The sequence below is a fragment of the Diabrotica virgifera genome, chromosome 1 (assembly GCF_917563875.1).
Source record: "Diabrotica virgifera virgifera chromosome 1, PGI_DIABVI_V3a".
Classification (NCBI taxonomy): domain Eukaryota; kingdom Metazoa; phylum Arthropoda; class Insecta; order Coleoptera; family Chrysomelidae; genus Diabrotica; species Diabrotica virgifera.
Genome location: NC_065443.1, coordinates 26,809,087 through 26,824,309, shown reverse-complemented (window position 1 = coordinate 26,824,309; position 15,223 = coordinate 26,809,087). Strand labels below are relative to the sequence as shown.

Sequence of the window (15,223 nt, the reverse complement as noted above, 5' to 3'; positions counted from 1 at the left end):
TCTGACAGTTTTCCTTCTTGCTTGTCTTCCTCAACCTCTAAGTACACGATTTCGTGGGTCATCTGATTTTACACAAATCCTGACTTTTTTTTGAAAATGGCACATTTTGCCAATTCCCAATGTTCCAGTTTTGATGGTGAAGACACCAATTTAGGCCATCAATCTTGTGCTGCCTGGATAACTCGGGAACCCATAACTGTCTCCTGCTGTACACTTCTTGGTACGAACTCTTCTTCTAATCGTTTCAACTGAAACAGTTACACCTGTAGCTTCCAAAAGCTGCCTTTGGAGCTGTAGGTGAGAAATGGTTGGGTGTCTTCCAGCTGATTGGACAATTAAACGATCGTGGAGAGCCGTTATTACTTTTGGCGACTTTCCCTTGCGTATTTTTGAGCTTTCCTAGTTCCTGTTACCTAGCATAGGTTTTGGACAGAACGCCCTGTATTACGCCTAGCTCTACAGCTATGTCCCTCTGGGAACATTACTTTCTCCACAAGACCAATAATCTTTCCTCGTTGTAAGTTCTATAACCCCTCATGAGGCATATTTTCGTTTTTGGACGCAAATTTTCGTTCAATTTGCAACTCAAGCAAATAACCTATACCGTACCAAGCTGTACTATCCAATTGTCTTCTAGATTTGTTTATTTTCAAAATAAATAAATATTACTTTGAAATACATGGTGATTCCATATAAGTTTGGGTGTGTATATATAAAAATGCAACAACTATAATTATTATTATTGATTTCATGGTTGTGAAGATAAAAATTGGAAGAGGGGTGCGGCAGGTAGATACGTTGTCACCAAACCTATAAGAGCCATAGAGTACGATGGAGTACGATGGACGACTTGGGAGAAGCCAGAGTTATGGTACAACTACATTGCAAAACATTCGGCATTAAATTATATCAATTTAGTGCCGAAACCCTCGAAACTCCAGAGGACGTGCCTTAACAGTAACCCTGGGCACCAGGTGCTCCGGGGATCGGTTCTGATAGCATATTCATGTTCAGCGACCTCAAAAACCCCCAAGTAACAAAATCTGGACCTTAATATACTGACTTTGACATGTTTATGCACTTTTGAAAGCATATTTATACACTTTAAAATACAACTATGTATTTCCAGCCATTTTTATATTGCAGACTTTTTTCTGACATTATCCTGAACACAATGCAAAAAGTTGCAAGTCTCTAGATGGAATATTTAAAAATCGATATATTCCGGCGATATTTCTTCTAAATGTCCTGGTCTAGTAACGCTTTCTAAATTACTGAGTATACTGAGTACCAAATTCGTGGTGTACGAGTATTTAAATACAAGATGAGATTGCCAGCCATAAGTTACCCGATACCTAAGCTTCGTGAAAGGAGTGAAATTTAAAAAATTACTATAATCACTGATAATACATCGAAAAAGATTAACATATAGGAGGTATCATGGTCTTAATAAAAAGGTTTTTGAATGAAAAGAACGAGAAAGATACGACAAGATTTAGAATTTAACAGTGTATTAGTTACTAAAGTTAGTAAGTTACTAAATTTAGCAATATCATGAACTAAAGCTAAAATAAGAATATCTACCAATGGCCACAATAGAACGCAATAAAGTCTAGAAAATTATTTGTAAATTACCTTAATACGCATGCAGATGTATACTGACCTTCATGGAGAGTATTTTGAAAAACAATAAATCTATTTGTATCCACATTTTATCTTTTCGTCTTATGTTATTACTAAAGATAGCATACAGTTTCAAAGAAATGTAATCGATGTACGAACAACTTGATAGCGCAGACCTTCAGGAAAAAAAATTAAGGGCAAATCCCAAAACAATATAAAACTCACCGGCACAAAATTCCGCCACTAAAAATGTTTGATTCATTTTGGCAATTTATAACTTTATTATTTGTACTCCGATTTTCAAGATTCTTACACTAGTTTGTAGGTGCATGCATTAGTATCGTTTGTTATTATTCCAATAACAAAAAACTTTTTGCTTAGATGGCATTATACGGGGGTGAGTGAAAGCATTGTATTTTCTCCTAACTTTAAAAAATTCTGTGTATAAATTGAAGGACTGATTTAGTTTCATACTCTTTTCGTATTATCTCGAAGGCATCCCTAAGATTTTGTTTTTTGAATTATCCGAATATTTCTTTTTTTTTTTGTAAAAGCTGTAAATAAAACACTTCTTTGAAGGTGTATTTAATTAAAAATATCAAACGCACTAAAACAACACAAAACCAAATTAACAACAAAACAAAACAATTCAATATCAGGTATGTTCACCTCTCGAAACAACGACTGCTCGCAATATGTTTGGCATCAAATAAATAAGATGTGTTATCCTTGCCTGCGTAATAGCCCGATATTTCTCTACCAGGGCCATAACTGTGCCAAATTTTCTGGAGGCCTAGGTTGACGGCGAATAGCTATTTTCAATTCATCCCATAAATGCTCACTAGGATTGAGATCTGGCCTTCACGTGGGCCATTTTAATTTTATCAATCCAACCTCTATTTACTTAAGATATGTGTGGCGATAAGCTTTAATTACTATTTTTGCTAATTTTATTTTTTAATAACTTCTCAAAACGGTCATATAAAATTCACATTTAATATACAAACCAGATGCTAAAAGTTTTACGAAACCAAATGTATCCCTAATGTTTTTGGTGTGTTCAGTTTAGCAAACTTAATTCCCCATTAACTAATTACCTTATCAAACCTTATGTCAACGCACTTTGGAAATGCATTCGAAGACGTTTCTTAAAACTACAGAAAGGTTCTAAGCTTTTAACACGCCAGATGTAGTAATTTATTGCCTTTTCTAGCCATATTATAAAACCGCAAACATGATGACCGTGTTGTGGTCTCTTCAGTATCGACAGTCACAGCAGGCAGGCAGTTCAGACGCACCCTCGCTGCCCCAAAACAATAAACAACCCTCTTACGAGATGAATAAGCACGCATTTTAACCAAAAATAAAATAAATATTACTGTTCGTTGTTTATACTTATTTTTAAATTGATTCCGTCAACACACACACCATCGGAACATATGTTTATGAGTCAATCAGTGTTTTTATTTACAAAAAATTGTGCAGCTTTTACAAGACAAGAGATATTCGGATAATTCCAAAAACAAAATCTTAGTATGAAACAAAATCAGCCCTTCGATTTTTCCACAGAATTTTTTAAAGTTAGGAGAAAATACAATGCTTTCATTCACCTCCGTATAATGCCATCTAAGCAAAAATTGAAAATCGGAGTACAAATAATAAAGTTATAAATTGTCAAAATTAATCAAAAAATTTTAGTGGCAGAATTTTGTGCCGGTGAGTGTATTTAACAAAAAATTGTCAAAGTTGTGTGAACTTACTTTGTAGTTTATCTGCATTTAAACATAACGATATACGCATTAATTTAATACAACATGAGCGTTGAACATCTAATCTAATTCTATTTCATTGACAAACTGTTCTGCGAATACAATTTTTAATTGTATAAATAAATAATAATTTAGCAAATCTCAAACAATAAATCTATTTCCTCTTTTTATTGTATAGATACCACCGCAATTTCAAGTTCAATGTTTTTTATTAATACTCAAACAAAAATAAATTTCACAGGCAGGAGTCATTGTCTCTTCACAAAGCATCAAAAATACTTCCTTTCGACGAAAAATAGTGGATTCCCCATGTGTGATATATATTCTTCTTTACTTCCTGTCTGTTCATAAAATTATTATCTAAAGTCTAGTCATATCCTGAACAGAGATGGACAAATCACATCCGATCTGGCCCGGTGATTCAGACCTAATTTTGATTTGATTATGAAAATTGTTGTAGAAACGTTACGGATCTTTCGAATCCACATCTCTAATAAAATACCAAAACGATCCGGAACAAAATCGAGTCAAATTTTTGACAAGAGATGCACAAACGAATATCCTCTTACAGATAAATATTCCTTGCTGATTAGATATCGAAAAGAGAATAAAATAAACGGAGCCAAAACAGAAATGAAAAAATATAAAAATCACCAATAAGGGTATATCATCAGCCCATAGTCGTCCACTACTGAACATAGGCCTCCTCGTTCCATTCAGATCTATCTTGCGCTGCTACAATCCAGTTGGTAGAAATCCTCCTTATGTCGTCAGTCCATCTTGTGGGTTGTCTTCCCGGGTTTCGTCTATCCGCTCTCGGTCTCCAATACAAGATTTTTTTTGTCCACCTATCATCTTTCATTCTAGCGACGTGTCCTGCCCACTTCCATTCAATTTTGGCTATGTGTTTTATAATGTCTTCTGCACCACTTCTTCTACGAATTTCTTGGTTTCTTACCCAACGTTATGCCCAACAATGATCTTGCCATTCTACGTTGTGTCACTTGTAGTTTTCGTGCAGATGTCCTTGTTAGAGTAAGTGTCTCTCCACCATATTACGTTATATCAATAAGGGTATGCCTACGTAATATTACAGAATTTAGAATTAAAAAAATCTCGAGTCACACGTGGAATATATTTATCCAGAGCTGATTAAGTAGATTACTCCATTAAAATGTTACATTTTTTAAGCCGTACCTTGCATTTGTTAGAGGAGTCAATTTTATTTCTTTAATGTGTAGGGGGGATCAGTAGAAGCTTAAGTTCAAGTTTTTGCCCTTGTCCCCCGGCCGCCATCTTTGAAATGGTGTGCAAAGGGCTTTCGCGCTATATCTCGTAAACTACCAACCCTACGGAAAATCTAATTAAACATAAAATGTAGCAAATTAAATTTTCTACAATTTTATTTCTATTACTTTTTATCGCCAAGTGACCAACAAAAAAGAAATAAACAAAAATATGTAAAAAATTTTTAACAAGATTCCTTTTGGAGGTTATAACTTTTTTTCAGTTCATTTTAAGATAAAATAACATTATAGCAATTTTGTAGAGGGTTTTTCAGCGAACAATTTCCACTATAAATTTGTTTAATTCTATTTATTTATATAGGTATTACAGCGCTCCAAACTTGACCAGATTCTCGAATGCTCATAGGGATATAATAAAAACAAAAGGTAGGCTTACTTTTCTATCTATATATATTTTTTATTCATACAATTTATTATGATTTTAACATTCTTATGCTATTATTAATCTGTTTTTGATCTTTCTCCCCACTATAAAACTTATAACCCGAAGCATAATATATAGAAACGGCCCAAAAAGTTGTTTGAGGACAAATTCGCCGGTTCAGAAGAAGAATGACGCAACCGCATATTGCAAAATTCTTAAGAAGAGCAAAAAACGAATTTTTGTTATCAAAATCATAAAGTATGATCAACATTAGCCATTCACCACACCGTGGTCAGGACCTGGAGATATAAGCGTTTTTTGGGGTGTGCCGCTTGTTTATGAAGTAACATAACTTTTTTCCTATTGTATATTTTGACTTAAAATTTTCCAAAAAAACTTCTTCATGAATTATATTTTATTGTTGTGTTGGTTAAAATTATAAACTAAAAAGTTTGTCACTCAACTCTTTTAAGTAAACATGAAACTAACGAAATATGATGACAAAATGTTTCAAAACTAACAACTCCTTTTTTAATGTGTTTAAATATTTAGGACAAATCCCATTGTTATCTACATACTTCAGAGATTAAACAGTAAAATTTTCAAAAGGAAATATTTACAGCAACCAAAGATACAGCGAGGTAAATTTGAAAAATCATCAAAATTGATTTTCGGCATTTTTGTATAAAATTTGATTTTTGAACATGTTCCACCAAATCTAGATAAAAATAAACTTCATATTCGGATTCAGCGACCTCGAAAACAAAAAAATAGACCAAAATTGGTCATTCACCTTAAATTTGATTTTCGTGGTCGGCATAAAGATTGCTGCCGCTCGACTAATATATAGATAGAAAAGTATTTTTTTTTTATTGTATTCCTATGAGAATTCGAGAATCTGGTCAAGATTGGAGCGCTGTAAAACCTAGATAATAAATGAAATTAAACAACTTTATAGCGAAAATTGTTCATTGAAAAATCCTCTACAAAATCGCTATGATGTTATTTTATTGTGAAATGAACGGAAAAAAAGTTATAACCCCCAAAAGGAAACTTTTTACAAAATTTTCTCATATTTTTATTTATAACTTTTTTGTTAGTCACTTGACGATAAAAAGTAATAGATATAAAATTGTACAAAATTTAATTATCTACATTTTATGTGTAATTAAATTTTCTGTAGGATTGCTAGTTTAGAAGATACAGCGCGAAAATCCTTTGCACCCCTTTTTCCAATATGGCGGCCGGGGGACAAGGGTGGCGACCCCAAAAACTTGAACTTAAGCTTCTACTGAACCCCCCTACACATTAAAAAAAATAAAATTGACTGCTCTAAGAAATGCAACCTAAATGTAACATTTTAATGGACTAGATATGTATCGCCGAATCTATTTAAAATGCTACGTAGATTATTCGAATAATTGTTTAAAGGAGAAGTGATTCCAAAAAATGGAAACAACCCTGCATATCTCCAAAACGTTAGAAAGGCAGCAAAAACCGGAAAAAAACTAAAAACCAAAAACAAACAAGTTGAAAATGCGAGCATTATCATAACGAAAACTTTGTATATTTACGTATTTTAATTCATAATATGGAAAATTGCTATTATGAAAAGTAGGTTAGAATTAATAATTATGTTTTAATGTGCAATTATATCATTATAATTTAAATGTTATGAACTATAAAGGTAGTTTACTCTTGATCGAATTTCATATTTTTTATATACCTCCTATAAAATTAATAAAATTTTATATATGATGGTTGCATCATAAATCTTAGAACATGAAGAGCTTTTTATGAAGAATAACTTTTCTTCGTCAAATTAAAAATAAAAGAGTTATAAATAAAAATGTTGTTAGTATCCGTAATTTGAGAAAAATCTTCAAAAATTTTTTCCACTAGAAGGATGTAATTGCACATATCAGACCATATTTTTTTATACCAAACAATATTATTTCATATACTGTCGGTTCGCTAAACTCAGACACAATTGGCTAGTGATTTTAGTCAATAATTTTGCCAATTCGACAAAAAAATAATTTCTAAATAGTTAATAATTATTAAATATTTAGTAATTTTGCTAATTTCGGCAAAATTCTCAAAAAACAAAAAAAATACCTACTAAAATCACTAACCAGTTGTGTCGAGTTTAGCGAACCGACTAGGTATATTTTAATTTCATATTTCGTAGCAAATGGAACAGTCCATTTATCAAAAAGGGGAGGGCGTACGGGTATAAACCTTTTTAGAGCTGTTAATAACTTATTGCTTTTAAAATATTATACTCAAATTGTATTTTTGAACATCTTATTTATTTTATATAATAATTAAATTCACTATCAAATGTCATTGATGTTTTATTAATACTTAATTTAAAATTTAGTTTGACATTCACGAAGTGTCAAACTCAAATGTAAATAACAAATAACCTATGTTATGTTTAACAAATCGAGATTTAAAAAAGTAGCCTACTTCCTAATCAACCATTTGAGCTGACGTTTAGTGCGTCGGTAGGAGATAACCGGATTGTGACGTCACATTTTAGAGTTTGAGGTCGATTATCTCGAAGACGGTTAGAGGTATCGAAATGCCGTTTTCAGATTTGGATTCAGAAGGCAAAACTACATAAGAATCCATCGATACACTTGCTCTAAGTATTGCAGGAGCGGCGACGCAATAACACACAGACTTTTGCAAATTTATAAACGAAAAGTTTTCGTTGAAAAACTAAGAAAGAATTAAGAGGGAATGGAATGACCATTAGACCAATAAATGACCGTTTTAGAGTATAATCTTCATCTTCACGACGGATTTGCTTGAAAATTTGGATTCAGGTTCCTCTTACCCTCCAGTTCCCTTTGCAACTTTTGCCGTTGGTTGCTTTTACACATACATATTTTCAAATTAAGTCCGGAAGTGGATCAACCGACTAACTCTAAACATCGACTGCAGACGGCAGTTACAGTAGTTGTTACAATGACAGACGTCGTTATTTTGCACTATTAAGCTATTAATTTGTATAATTATTAGCAACTGATGTTCTACCGGACAGCAATTGCGGTTGGATGTCGGAATCGGTCTCATACAAATTAATAGTGCAAAGTAGTGACGTCTGTCACGGCGACAACTGCAACTGCCGTCTGCAGTTGCCGTCTGGTGCCTGCAGTCGATGTTGGAATTGTAACTTTTTTTTATTTCATGCTGTCTTCTTCTTCGGGTGCTATGTCCGTTTATCGAACGTTAGCGATCATGTTGGCTATCATAACTTTATTCGCAGCAGATCTGAAGAGCGATTCCGAAGTGTGACCAAACCATTGCCTCAAATTTCTTGACCAAGATGTTCTTCTTCTTCCTCGACTTCTTCTGCCTAATATTTTACCCTGCATAATTAGATGTAGAATGCTATATTTTTCCGGATGTCTACAAACATGCGCAAAATACTCGAGTTTTCTAGACTTTATCATTTTTACTAGTTCTCTGCCTTTCTTCATCCTGCTCAGAATAATATCATTACGCACCCTGTCCATCCAGCTTACTCTCAGTATTCTTCGATAGCACCATAATTCAAAGGATTCAACCATCTTAAGCATTCTTCCTGTTAAGGTCCATGACTCAACTCCGTAGAGAAGAACGGAAAACACGTAACACTTTAAAATTCTTGTCCTAAGACTCAAATTTATGTCATGACCGCATAGAATTTTCTTGTAACGGAAAAATGCTGATTTGGCTTGAGCAATTCTGCAACGTATTTCGGTGGATGGATCCCAATTATCAGTGATTCTGCTTCCCAAGTATGTTATAGCTTCAACTCTCTTAAGTTGTACATCATTAACGTGAATTCCAGCATCGATGACATTATCCTTACTGACGACGATATATTTTGTTTTTTTGATGTTAAGGTGGAGACCATAATTACTGCACTGTGCTACCACAGAATCCAATAGATATTGTAATTCGGTATCACTACTGGCAATCAGTACAGTGTCGTCTGCATATCGGAGATTATTTATGAGTTTACCGTTTATCACAACTCCACCTTGTGTAGTACTGAGTGCCTCTTCAAACATCTTTTCTGAATAAATGTTAAAAATTAATGGTGAAAGAATACATCCCTGTCTTACTCCACGTTGAATTTGAATCTCTTCTGTGTGATCACCGTCTACTCTAACTGTGGCTTTTTGATTCCAGTACAAGTTGGCAATGATTTTTAGATCTTTATCGTCAATATTAGTTGACCTTAGATAATTCTAATATCTTAGTATGTAGTACCTTGTCAAATGCTTTTTCGAAATCAAGAAAACATAGGTACACATGAGCATTTACATCTCTACTCCTTTGTACTAATACCTGCAACCCAAACAGGGCCTCTCGTGTACCTAGTCCATTTTTAAAGCCAAATTGAGTTTCGCCCAAATGTTCTTCGATTCTTTTATATATTCTCGCATGGATCACACGCAGAAAGACCTTAAGTACGTGGCTCATTAGGCTAATTGTTCGGTGATCATGACATTCTTTTGCCTTCGCTTTCTTGGGAATTGGTATAAAAGTAGATTTCAGCCAATCATGTGGTAAGTAACCATGATTATTTATAGCATTAAACAAGTCAACCAATACTTTATTTCCGCAATCTCCTAGTAGTTTTAGAACCTCTATGGGTATTTCATCAGGTCCCATGGCCTTAGATTTTGACAAGCGTATAGCATCTTCCACTTCGCTTTTAGTTATAGGTGGTCCACTATTCGCGTCCGTTATGTTATGTTGTATTGGTCGATCATCCTGAAAAAGATCCTCAATGTATTTCCTCACTCGGTGCAGTTTTTGTTTGGTGTCAAACAATAGATTTCCATTTGAATCAGCTATCGCACGACTACTTATATTTCCACACTTTGCTAATTATTTTACCTTCTTATGCATGTTGAAAGAATCATATTTTCTTTCATACTCCTGGATTTCGCTACATTCTTGGGAGAACCATTGCGCTTTAGCATTCCTTATTTTCCTTCTTATTTCAGTGTACAATAACTTATATTGGTCTTCATTGCGATTTCTGTGTAGTCTTCTTCTTTCCATCAAATCGAGAATTTCCTGCGTCATCCATCTTTGTTTTGGTTCAGCTTTCACCGTCTCCAATTTCCCTTTTATATGAGTGTGAATGGTATCTCTTATATTTGTCCATATTTTTTCGATTCGATCTTCCGGTGATACTTCAGTGATACTTTCGATGTTTTCCATTTCTCTTTCCAAGCCTGTTACAAATATATGCTTAACGTTTGGCTCTTTAAGCGCTTCTAGATTCATTTTAGGTTTTGGCTTTTTCCTAAATATGTGTTTTAATCTTACAGTCATCTTAGCCAAGAGTAAATTGTGATCTGATGGCACATCCGCGCCTGGATAGGTTTTGACTGACGTTATAGTATTTCTGAATCGTTGATTGACCGCTATGTAGTCTATCTGGTTACGGACAATATTACCAACTGCTTTTGCTGGCGCTTTCCACGTATATAGGCGACGCTTAGGTAATTTGAAGAAAGTATTTATTATACATAACTTGTTTTCCGTACAGAACTCTACGAAACGCTCTTCTCTAGCATTCCTGTTGCCTAGGCCTAGACCATACTTCCCTACAGTGTCTTCTTCTTCTCCACTGCCTACTTTGGCATTTAAGTCTCCCATTAGGATAGTGATCTCATTGTTCTTTATCTGTTTTATAGCCTTGTCTAAGTCTGTGTAGAATGTCTCTATCTCTTCTTCATCACACATCGATGTTGGCGCATACACTTGAATTAAATTGATGTTTATTGGTGTCGAATGGAATCGCATCTCTATAATTCTCTCGGATATTGGTATCCAATCCATGAGTGATTTGCTAACATCTTTAGTAATAATGATCCCTACTCCGTGCCTATGATTGTTGCTGTCTTCTCCAGAGTAGTAAACACGATGTTCATCTATTGCGCATTCGCCCTGTCGAGGCCAACATTTCATGCTGTACTGCTCATGAAAGGTAGGTTTTCAAATTCCAAATCGAATGTTTCAATGTGAAATAACCAAAAATGAAGCATTTTTCGGGGAAACTTTTTTTTAATCAAAACTTTTTTTAAAGTGTTTTTGTTTTTTATAAAAGTTTCTAGCAGCAAAACTAAGGCGAGCGGCAGCAACCCCTAAAATGATGTTATACCGACCACGAAAATCAACTTTCAGGTGAATGACGAATTTTGGTCTTTATTTATGTTTTCGAGGTCGCTGAATCCGAATATGTTTATTAATTTTATCTAAAATGGGTGGAACATGTTAAAAAATCAAATTTTATGCAAAAATTCGAAAAATAAATTTAGATGATTTTTCAAATTTAACTCGCTAAGTAAAACTATGGTTACCACAATTACGTTACGACTGTTGCTCGGAAATGTACTTATTTATTTGACAACTAATTAATTCAAAATTCAATCAAATTTTTTACATATAAAGAATAACTTCGTCGGACACTAAACGTTGAAGGTACCACGGGTATTATAGATAATAACACTTTCAGTCAACGTATATCCCTCGGGCCAAAGGTCCCCGGTATATACACCATTGACCTCAAGCGTTATTATCCTTATATTACCCTTGGTACCTTAACTATAACTGATTTACTAGACCAGGGCATTTAGAAAAAATAAATCGATTCTTTGCATTGTGTTTCAGGCATAGATATACAAGGTGTCCCCGAAAATAGTGCGTTCCTTTAAGGTATGGATAAAATAGACAATTTAGAACAAAAAAGTCCTATAACATTTTTTTCTGAAGTTAACCGTTTCCAAGAAAAAAATGGCAACGTGGCGTAGAAGAACTTATTGTCACTTTGGAAATTTAACCTAATCAAACCCCTGTTTATTTACTATTACAGTAGAACCTCGATTATCCGTCAGGGCACCGGACCAAGGGTATGACGGATAATCGAAACGACGCGACGGTTAACAGAACATTAAAAAAAAATTAAAAATTCATGGTAAAATTCTCAAATTTCATTTGTATGTTTTGTTTGACAATATAAGAGGGATTTGTGTTCGTACAATCGAATCAATTTAAAATATTCTGAAATCTTTGTCTGTTTTACTGTTGCTTCACATTTTGCGACGGCTGAATTTCTTAATCGGCATAAGATCATACAATCATACTTATTGGCTTCTTCTTTTTGAGAATACCACTCGATGAATTATTGCATATGCGATGCAGCTTCTCTAGATTATTTACGCAAATCTTTGTCAGTTACAATAGGTTCATCAACATATCTACAGTCAAATTCCAAGTCTGTATCAGTTTCTGAATCTGTTTGGTCCGCCTTTGTTGCCATTTCAACGATTTCTTTATCTGTCAGCAATGGATAGCCGTTTGTGTTCTCATCACAAATCAAATTAACTTTTTTTTTATTTTTTACCTTAAAATTTTTGCTTATGTAGTCAATACAACGTCTGTATGTGCCCTGACGGTTAACAGAGGTGACGGTTAATGGAGAGACGGATAATCGAGGTTCCACTGTATTAGGTGTGATTTTTGGGGTTGTTGACATGCCACCTATCTGCAAAATAGTTATTTCTTGCTTTAATAATGTGACTAGACGCCAGATGTGGATATCGGTTTGGTTGACATTTTCATTATTTTACCTACCGGATACAACTGACCTACAAACCTACTATTTTTAATTGCGCGGTGTTGCCAGACTTTAATTTGCATATCAAAATGTATTTTCGTTTTTTGATCAAACGCCGGAATTTAGAAAAAAATGTTTATAAGACTTTTTTACTCTACATTGTGCCTTCTACCTATACCTTTAAGGAACGCACTATTTTCGGGGACACCTTGTATAATAACTAATAGATTAGGCAAGGTATGGACAGCTCTGTGCATCGACGTGTAACGCCAATATTAAGGATTGAGTGGTCTAGCCATCTTTGTCTGTCACATGCGCGGGATCGCTTGGTTAAAAGAGATGGATAGACCACCGATCCACTGCTTCCGCGTTACGCTTTTTTGCACAGTACACTCTACCCTTAATATGTCTATAGTTTCAGATGACGTCACGAAAAAAGTCTACAATAGAAAAATGTGTGGAAATTCATAATTAAAAGTGCATAAACATTTCAAAATCAGTATATTAAGTGCCAGATTTTGTTATTCGGAGGGTTTTGGGGTCTCTGAACACGAATACGTCATCAGAACCGACCACTAAAGCACCTTGTGCCCATGGTTACTTGCTAAGGTACGTCATCTAGACTTTTCGGGTTTTCGGAACTAAATTTATGTAAACAGACTACTTGGGGTTTTTTGGGTTGCTGAACAAGAATACGCCATCAGAACCGGTATAGAATACGTATAAGAATACGCCATCGGACCTCCGGTGCAAATGGTGCCCAAAAGCCTTCGAAACTCCAGATGACGTGCCTTAGCAGTGATCCTAGGCACCAGGTAGTCTGGGGTGGTTCTAAAGGCATATTCGTGTTTAGCAACCCCCAAAACCCCCTTATACCCCATTCCACGAACATACGCATGTTTTGGATTACTTAGACAACGAATATTTTACTGTGCAAAATAAGAAGAACGAAAGTAAATTGCAAATTACATTGTTGTTTATTGGAATAATTATTAGCGCCATTTACTTTCGTACTTCTTATGTTGCACAGTAAAATATTCGTTGTCGAAGTAATCCAAAACAGGCGTATGTTCGTGGAATGGCCCCTAGTAATCTATTTGCATGCATTTAGTGCCGAATACCCTCAAAACTCCAGAAGATGACGTGCCTTATCAGTGATACTGAGCACCAGATGCTCCTGGGGTCGGTTCTGATGGCCTATCTGTGTTTAGCGACACAGTGAGTAATTTATTGCCGAAACCCTGGAAACTCCAGATAACGTGCCTCAGAAGTGACCCTGGGCACCAGGTGCTCTATGGGTCGGTTCTGATGGCATATTCGTGTTCACTGATCCCAAAAACACCTCGAATAACAAAATCTGTCCCTTAATATACCGATTTTGACTTTTTATGCACTTTTGCATGCATGTTATGCACTTTAAAATGCCCATTTAAAAACGCTTTAACATTTCCACCCATTTTTCTATTGTAGACTTTTTTTCTGACGTCATCCTGAACACAATGCAAAAAGATGTAAGTCAGTGCTGTATTTAAAAATCGATTTATTCCGGTGTTTTCTGTTCTAAATGCCCTGGTCTATACCGGATGACTGACTCGAGTGACCCGGATCCGTCAGAAATAACCGAGTTTTCCATCGCTGTATACACTGCCTTCTTTACTTCCTGTGTATTTATAAATATGTCTGGTAACATCCTGAATATGTATTTCATATGCGGCGAATATAATTTTTCATTTGTTTCATTGAATATGACTGATTAACGTGTTGTTTATAATCCCAATTAAATTTCACATAATTACTTATGTAACTGGAGCTCTCTTAATTGGAGAGGATCATATTTAACACTGTAAAGGTCGATAAATTAGTTTTCATACAAGCTCATTACATAAAAACGGATAAAGAGAGAAAAAACCGAATCATACACTAATGAACAAAAATGTATGCCATCTGATAATGTTGGGAACAATGATAATTGGCTCGGGATTCAAACGACGGAAAGGTTGACAACACATCAAAAAGTTCAAATTTCAAGGATAACGAACATCATAATTTCGTCAATGAGTTCTTTTAATAAAAGTAAATCTTACTCTAGGTCAGTAATACTCAACCTGCGGCCCTCTAGCGTTTTTTATGCGGCCCGATGGCTAACTAAAGGGCCCCGTGATCAAATTATTTGTCAAATTTCACATGTTTATTAAATTATTTGATAGTGTGCCGATGTGTTTGAGGCGTGAAGAAGACAATTTAATGACTTTTTTAAATTATATTGAAATTTTTAAGAACTCTGATTAAAAAGCAAGGTATTTTATAACTTTTAATAATAAATTACTAAAGTTAATGAACAAATACTTATTTTAAAAATAATCAATACTTATTTACTACATTGCAACGACCCATTTAGTAACCACAAGAAAAATTCAGGTCCGGATTAACACAAAAAAAGAATTTAAAATGATTGTGACCTTGAAACAACACCCTGTATATTAAAATTTTCAAAATTCGTCTGCACATTTGAAAAGAGCGCAAAAAA

At 34.5% G+C, this 15,223-nt stretch overlaps 1 protein-coding gene across 4 annotated transcripts in view; it reads right to left on the bottom strand.

Moving 5' to 3' along the window:
• Positions 1-15,223, bottom strand: part of LOC114328872 (EH domain-binding protein 1) — a 149,309-nt gene that overhangs the window by 115,255 nt on the left and 18,831 nt on the right. The gene's annotated exons all lie outside the window — the stretch shown is intronic.